Source organism: Rhinopithecus bieti, unplaced genomic scaffold, assembly GCF_001698545.2.
Source record: "Rhinopithecus bieti isolate Rb0 unplaced genomic scaffold, ASM169854v2 scaffold_40270, whole genome shotgun sequence".
Classification (NCBI taxonomy): domain Eukaryota; kingdom Metazoa; phylum Chordata; class Mammalia; order Primates; family Cercopithecidae; genus Rhinopithecus; species Rhinopithecus bieti.
In genome coordinates, this window is record NW_016816828.1 from 65,243 (window position 1) to 74,334 (window position 9,092).

Below are 9,092 nucleotides of genomic sequence, written 5' to 3' on the forward strand. Positions count from 1 at the left end.
AGCCTCCCGAGTAGCTGGGACTACAGGCGCCCGCCACCTCGTCCGGCTAGTTTTTTGTATTTTTTAGTAGAGACGGGGTTTCATCGTGTTAGCCAGGATGGTCTCGATCTCCTGACCTTGTGATCCGCCCGCCTCGGCCTCCCAAAGTGCCGGGATTACAGGCTTGAGCCACCGCGCCCGGCCCAGTTTCATCACTTTCTATTCATTACTAATTTTGCATTATTGGGGTATAAGAAGCTTCCACAAAAGGTAATTGGTGAATATTAACCTGATTCTGATACTAGATAACCTTATTTGCAGCATTTCATACCTAAATTTTATAATTAATGTTTTTGTCAAATTGAATTATTTTGAATTGAAAGCTAACAGCTACATGGAGGAAAATAAAATAACAGAATGAGTACAGTGGGTTTGGGCCATAATCTCAAAAGACACAATTCCAAATGTTATAATCCCAAAAGTTGAAATCCTGAAAGATCAAAATTCATTGTCTAAAATCCTCAAAAATCACAATTCCAAAATATCAAAATCTCAAAAGTATAATTCTGGAAAAAAATTAAAAAATTAAGAATATTTATTCATTTATTTTAAAAGGATTAATTTCTGAAACAAAAAACATGTCAGAACACTTCATAGTCCAATTTACACACTAAAATAGGCAATAATAGCATACATATTTTATAAGAATAATTGAGTTTATTAATTACAAGAATACTATTATATCAGTTATAAGCTGATGAACTGTATTCATAAAAACACAGGTCAACAATTTAAATGTATAAACACATATCATGATGGTTAGTATTTGAGTTCACTCAGTTTTATAACTGTGGTCATCTGAAATACTGCCATGGACAACATATTTGACAAAATCAATGAAAAACTGCTATAGGTCACCATCGTATATGCAGTTGTCCAAAGATGGGAGAACTTGAGAAGTTTTATCTTTCACAAAAGCAGATGTACAAAAAATGGTATATCTTCATTTACTGAGGAGATTTCAAAATTTTTGGCTATACTCACAATGCTTACATTCAGGGTCAACATTGTGATAATGCACTTCGGTAAATTCAAATTTATGATGTCCAAGACAGCAGAAGAAAAATCTGCCCCAGCTCTCAGAAAGAGCAATTTGCCTTGTGTATTTGTTCTCTCTGGGTCCCTGCTGCAATCAGCACCCTCACAGACACAAGCAAAATAATACTTTACCAGGTTTCTAGGTATTCTTTAATTCAGTCAAGTTAACACCTAAAACAAAGTTTACAACTTCACCCCTTGTCAACTTTGCACCCATACACATCTCCTTAAATCATACTTAATTTCAAAATGAAGAAAATCAAGGTAATAGTTCTGCCTAACATGATGCAACTATCCTACATACACCTGAAAATTCACTAATCTCTTTGCCAGAATTCAACTATCGTGATTCCAACTCTCAGGATTCAATCTTTCAGAATTGTGATTTTCAAGATTTTAGGCATTAGTGATTTAGAATTTAGACTGTAGGATTTAGACTTTAGACTGTAGGATTTAGACTTCTGAGATTTTGGTATTTTATGATTTTGATATTTGGGATTATGGCATTCAGAATTATATTTTCAGAATTATGATCGGCAACTGGAATATAGCATGTAATTGAGCTATCTCTGAAAACTCAATGTAAATATTTCCATGGTGTGATCTCTCTTGGTCTATGAAAAATTTTTAATCAAGATAATTGGAATTATTATGTTCCACTAAAATGGTGATTTTAAATGGTTTATTTAAAATGGCTGCTAATAAATAATTCATCTAAAATATATAACATATTATATGACAAAAATAAATATTAGGTACCAAAGATACAACATAAAGTTTTAGACAGTCTATTTGCCCTCACTTGTCTCTCAGACCACTTGAAGAAATAACTATATATATATAATGATGGTAATTATGAAGAAGAAGAGGAAGAGGTGGAGGAAGAGGAGGAAAATAGACAATGATAGATGAGTGTGTGTGGGAACGTTAAAGAATGAATATGAACAAAAAGACAAACTCATGTACCTCAGTATTGATCTGAATCTTGCATTCATAGGCTGTAGTTGAGAAGACAATGTGTTAAGTCTTGCAAAATATTAGGATTCAGATAAAAAACAGAAAGACACTAGAGAGGAAGTAGAGTATAGTGATTATGAGCTCAAACTTTGGAACAGACTGCTCAAGTTTCAATATAGATTTTGGTAACTCTAATTTCTGTGGCCTTAGGTAAGTTATTTAACTTTCCATGATTACAATATTGTCTCTATTAACTGTACCTACCTCATAGGTGGTTATAGCATGAACTAAGTAAATATATCCAAAGCACTTAGAGCAACACGTAAGTGTTTACACTTGTTCTAGGTTTGAGGGAAGGCTGCTATGGAATTATGTTATGGCACAGTAGTGTCATATTCTAGAAAGTTCGTTCACTGTGTCTTAAAAACTTATTTTTCCCCTAGCTTATGAAAATTACCACTTTGTTGTATTATCTTAAAACACTTTATTTTTCTCATTCACTCCATCATTTTTCATTGTGTTGCCATAAGCAATGCTTTATTTTTATTCACATATTTACACTCGATCCTCATTTATTTCCACATAGTTATTGGATAATTAAACATAGACACTGGCGTTAATAGCTTTGCCACTACGTACAGTGAAGTGAATTTTGTTAGAGGAATCTTCTCATGCTTGTTGATGCAAAGGTCACTTAATATAGTAAATATGATACATGTGAAATATCCAGGATTCATTAAAGGGATAAAATTTCAGCACTTTGAAGAAATTAAATGTTTACTTCAATTATCTTAAAGCATGCCATTCTGTTTTTATTGACACATTGTTTTAAAGGTGACAGAATTTATTGACACTTTTAGTTGTTTATTTTAAAAAAGCTAAACTAAATAACTAAATTTAGTTAAGCAGGTTGATAAATACATTTGGCTTTTAACATATACTCTATTATTTTCAAGTCTGGAGGTCTATGAAATGTGTTCACATAGTAAAGGACTTGAAAAACCAAACATTCTATTCATTATCACATTCCACACTGTCAGACTTAATAATTGTAATAGATTATATAATTATTTGCTATATGCATGGCATTGAGCTAAATTGCTTTTGTGTATCAGTTATCTAAGTACTCACAGCAAACTCTGAAGTTGACTCTACTGTTGACTAAATTTAAATATCTAAAATTTCATTCCTTTATTGTATACAATTATTTTTTCTGCATATATCCTGGCCACTATGTAAAGTAGTTGAAAATGCAGATCCTAACTTAAATTGAGATCCTGTTCTGTAATCTACCTTTGCCTCATATTGTGCTAACAACCAGTAAATGGTCACCAATTATTAGATACCAGGTACAAATTTTAAGCTTAAAAATTAGATTTAAATAAAATTGTCACATATTTTAAGGAAAAGTTTACACCTTGAAGTTTAGGGTAAAATATTAAATGATGTAGTGTCGAAAAGAATAATTGATGATTTGCTCTGCTAAAAGTTAAAACCAAATAATGCTAATTCTCCAACTTTATTTGAAAGTATGCTTTATTCTAAGTAAATGGCAGGTATTAAAATCTGTTTTTCATGTAATTTCATAAAATTTGAACTCAGGGTTTGGGATATGGAGGGGAGAATTATAGCTAACATATAAATAATTTTATAGCAAAAGTATTATGATTATTTATTTCAATGTGAGATAACAGTTGTGTCTCCTTTGAAATTAGGGCCTGCCTTTCTAAATCTCACTAGGAAATAACCTATAAAGTTTAAACTTTTGTTCAAAAAAAGAAACCCACCACTGACATGTTTAGATTAAAAATGTATTTTGAAAATAATGCTTGCCAACCTTTATAGAAATAGAAAGCAATCATAGAGCCAGTGCTTCATGAAATTTAACTATTTGTCATAAAAAAAATGTTGCACTTCATTTCCAGAAACCTGTGTTGTTTCAAAGTCTCTATTTGTTCCCTAGCAAAGTAGGGGTTTTAAATTAGATTATTTTATTGATTCGGTAATTTCTATAACAAATCACTTTGCTGATTTAGATGCAAGTTAATCCCATAATTTAAATGAAAGTGTGATTCTAAATGATTTCTGATGTTCCTTTTAGCTTTAAAATTCTATCTAATTTGTAGTTTCCAAATGTGCTTGATTATCTGATAACTTGTTATTATCTGAGGACTGTTTACTAAATAGTGTTTAATAATGTGGTAAATAATATTTGGGATAAAGGTGTCTGAAAGCATTTCACTTTGAATATGATAAAAGAACCAATTTAAAATGAAAGTCCTTCATTTTGGGAAAATATACTAAAGATGCTATCATATCTATTATGTAGAAGATACTTTATCATTTAAACATATTAAAATTATTTTAATATTTATACAAAACATTATTTACCAAGTCTTTAGATAACACATACTTTAGAAGCTACAATAGTTAAATAGAATTTTGGAGGTAGAAGAAACCTCAGAAATCATCTAGAATCATACTTCCATTTATAATTATGACCTAATTAGCATTATTAAAATTATTTTAATTGCACGTGTTTGTTTTTACATGAAGGTATATACATTTTTATATTAGTGAAGAAATAATATAAATATGTTTGGTTTCATTTGCTATCATAGCTCTCTTACAGTATTTTATAGGGTTAATTGAGAGACTAACATGAATAAAATAATTTTCTGCTAACGCTTTTATTTAGCTTATCTGGGAACATAAGCTAAAGACATGCAATATTCCTACCATCTCATTATGCTTATGCTTATAGAAATAACGAGAACTAGTGTTATTTGCCCTTGTAACACTAAAGGAAAATCTGAATCTTAAGTAGTAATTAAGGAACCAAAACCTACATTTTTAAACAAAGCAACCCTACTCTATTTAGGCTGCATTTTCTCTTTCTTTTGTTTAAAAAAAAAAAAAAAAAAAAAAAAAAAAAAAAAAAAAAAAAAAAAAAACCTTGAATTTAATTATATGTTATAATTTTACATCATTCTTTCTGGAACTGTTTAAACTATTCCTCTAATTCTCTTTGTGTTTCTCTTCACTTTTATCCTTACTATTTTTTAACAATATATTATTGCTGATTCTGTAATTAAGATATTTTTGCTTTTCCTTGAAAATGGCTAAATAGCTTATGCCTCATTCTGAACTGTTGGGGAGTGGGAATTGAGGTTTTCTGTGGGTTTTTTTTTTTTTAATCTTTTCAGTTTTTGCTTTGAAACAGAAAATAAACCCTAAATCCATTCAGCAGTCTTTTCATTCTGCAAGCAAGCACAGACTTTAACAGAGAAAGAGCATCGCAATGACAATGTACCTTATGCAGAAACTAGTGCTTCAGATGAAGGTTAATGGCTTGAATTGCAAGAATACCAGTCTACAGATTGTAATTAGGAATGTCTGATGGAAGCCTGAATTCTGCCATGAAAAAACAATCTGCTTGTTCATATTAACATTTGTCTTTCACTCTTTCTATGTACCTTTTCTGTTTTAATGGCACATTTATCAAAATCTCATATGCTCATTAATCTTAGGTTATAGGAAAAATAAAAATTCTTATTGCATTTCAATAAAGACATTCTATCCTCTTAGATTCTTTCAGACAAAAGAAGGAACCAATGATACATTATGTCCTAAATGTTGCTTATGTTTTTTTGTCAATGGAAATTACACAACGGTCAACTTTTTCTCTGATTTCTAAGAAGTGCCTATTTTACGCAATTTCACAACTAAATGTATTTATTAGAGTATTGGTTAATACCACTGGAAAGATTGAATCAAATAAATAAATATACCATGACCTATATACTCGTGTGTTATATTGTTGTTCCAAGTAGCATTATTCTAAATTCTCATGAGTAAGATGATAAATTTTAGGGTAGATGTGGTAACTAAGACTTTTAGATGGTCCCCAAGGCTACAGGTCCCATGTAAATGTCCTACGTGATCACCTCCCCTGGAGTGGGGGAAAAACCTGTGAATATATGAGATACCATTTTTGTGATTAAGTAGCTAACTAGTTGACTTTGAGTTAATAAAAATGAAGGTTGGCTTGGATCTGGCTTAATCAATGGCAGTTTTAAAAGATGAAGAATCAAGTATATGCTTTGTAGCCTATACAAATTTAGAAATTTTCTACAGGAGGAGTGATTAGACATAGTGTGGAACTGTGAGCAGCTTCTGGGAACTGAAAGTGATTTCCAGTTGACTGCTAGACAAACAACAGGGACTTCAGTCATTTCAGACATTATCACAAGGAAATGAGTTTTGTCAATAATTTGAGTGAGGTTGGAAGTGGATCTTTCCCAAGTTGAGCCTCTTAGAACCACAGTATATCTAACACCACAGTATGGCCAAGACTTCATTACAGTTTTGTGAGATGCTGAGCAGTTAACCTATACCTAAAATCTTGACCCATGAAAATTGTCAGATTATTAATGGGTATTGTTCTAAGCCTCTATGATTATGGTAAGTTGGTATGCAATAATAGTAAATTAAGATAATATGGGTATTTCACTATCTAAATATTCAGCAAATTACATTTCTATAATTAGGTGAAAGAGAAAAATTTATATATTAGAAAACTATAATCTTTGATGTAAGCTAAATTATATAATTTAAGACAGTCTTAAAATTAAATTTCTGAAAACATTTAGCTGTTTAGAAATAATCTGGGACTTAATTGTATTCATTACTATTAAGATCACTTAAATATTATTCATAACGCATAATATATTTAAACATCACAATTCTGGGATTTACTTTTTTCCTGCTTCACCAAACCTGTTTTTCCTACAATTGTTTCCTTCTTAGTTAATAAAAAATAGTATTTTACCAGCGGTTCATGCTAGAAACATTGACCTTTTGTACTTCTCTTATTGTTTTACCCCCCATGAAATCATCAGCAAACTCTGTTAGCTATGTCTTCAAAATTCCTTGAATCTGACCCCTCCTAACAATGACCATGCCAGCACTCTGATGGAAACCTTAAGTCTTACTCCATTTTTCACCTGTGTTATTCCTTTAACGGGTTACTGTTACCTGTTTATGTGCAAGATACATCTTGTTCTTCCTCCTTTCAAAATGATACAGCGACACCTAGTTTTCCCATAGTCACAGCCAAAGAAAGCCCTTCCAATAGAACCTATTTTATTTGCCCTTCCTTTACCTCTCTGTCATCACCTTTGACTATTTTTTCTGCTCTAAGAATCTTGTTTCTCATGCTTTCTTTTTTTTCAATTTTCTGAACATACACCTCAGTTCTTCACCCTTGCTCCTTTTCCCCTCCATCTGAAGCACTATACTTCAATCTTTACCAAATAGGACCTTCTCAGTGAGGGCTTTCTCTTCCTTCTCTGTAACACCCTTGTCAATCTTCTTTCCTTGCTTAATTTATCTCCATAGCAGTTTTGTTTTCTAATATATTCCATCTTAATCTAAAATTGTAATAGTAGGTATTTTGATGTTGCTTAGGAATAAAAGATTTCTAAATTTTAGTGGATTAATTTTGATAATCATGCCTTCCACTTTTAACTAGACCTGCCATATATTATGTTTAGTGTGCCTACTAAAGCCAAAGAACATTCTTTATGGTAGTACAATTCTTTTCACTTTCTCCAGAGTACTGCTTGGCTCACTAATAATTTTTTCCTGTACTTTTATTGTGTCAGTAACACTGGTTTTCTGTTTTCATATGTTTAAGATAAATCTTATTATTCAATCTGTCCATCAAAGACCAAATTCCTAAACTGCTCCCTTTTGTTGAACTGCATATGAAACAATTTGTATGAGTTTAGGTATGGGCGTAATTAAGGTATTTTAGAATGAGTAAATTATATTGTATTAAATCTATAAGTTGTAATATCTAAACACACATTTCAAAGCAAGAACTTTTTGGGGGGTTTTCTTTCCTGTGAAAGAAATGTTTCAGACAGAAAAAAAAACATTGAGAAAAAAAACACTGTGCTTAATGTTCAAAAATTTTTGTATATTATTTTATACTTTTTTGAAATTTTTTTATTTTTATTTTTATTTATTTGTTATTATTATACTTTAAGTTCTAGGGTACATGTGCACAACTTGCAGGTTTGTTACATATGTATACATGTCCCATGTTGGTGTGCCGCACCCATTAACTCGTCATTTATATTAGGTATATCTCCTAATGCTATCCCTCCCCATCCCCCATCCCCACAATAGGACCCGGTGTGTGATGTTCCCCTTCCTGTGTCCAAGTGATCTCATTGTTCAGTTCTCACCTATGAGTGAGAACATGCAGTATTTGGTTTTCTGTTCTTGCGTAATTTGCTGAGAATTACGGTTTCCAGCTGCATCCATGTTCCAACAAAGGACATGAACTCATCCTTTTATATGGCTGCATAGTATTCCACGATGTATATGTGCCACATTTTCTTAATCCAATCTGTCACTGATGGACATTTGGATTGATTCCAAGTCTTTGTTATTGTGAATAGTTCCACAATAAACATACGTGTGCATGTGTCTTCATAACAGCATGACTTATAATCCTTCGGGTATATCCCCAGTAATGGGATGGCTGAGTCAAATGGTATTTCTAGTTCTAGATCCTTGAGGAATTATCACACTGTTTTCCACAATGGTTGAACTAGTTTACAGTCCCACCAACAGTGTAAAAGTGTTCCTATTTGTCCACATCCTCTCCAGCACCTATTGTTTCCTGATTTTTTAATGATTGCCATTCTAACTGGTGTGAGATGGTATCTCGTGGTTTTGATTTGCATTTCTCTGATGGCCAGTGATGATGAGCATTTTTTCATGTGTCTGTTGGCTGTATGAATGTCTTCTTTTGAGAAGTTTCTGTTCGTATCCTTTGCTCACTTTTTGATGGGGCTGTTTGTTTTTTTTCTTGTATATTTGTTTGAGTTCTTTGTAGGTTCTTGATATTAAACCTTTGTCAGATGAGTAGACTGCAAAAATTTTCTCCCATTCTGTAGGTTGCCTGTTCACTCTGATGGTAGTTTCTTTTGCTGTGCAGAAGCTCTTTAGTTTAATTAGATCCCATTTGTCAATTTTGGCTTTTG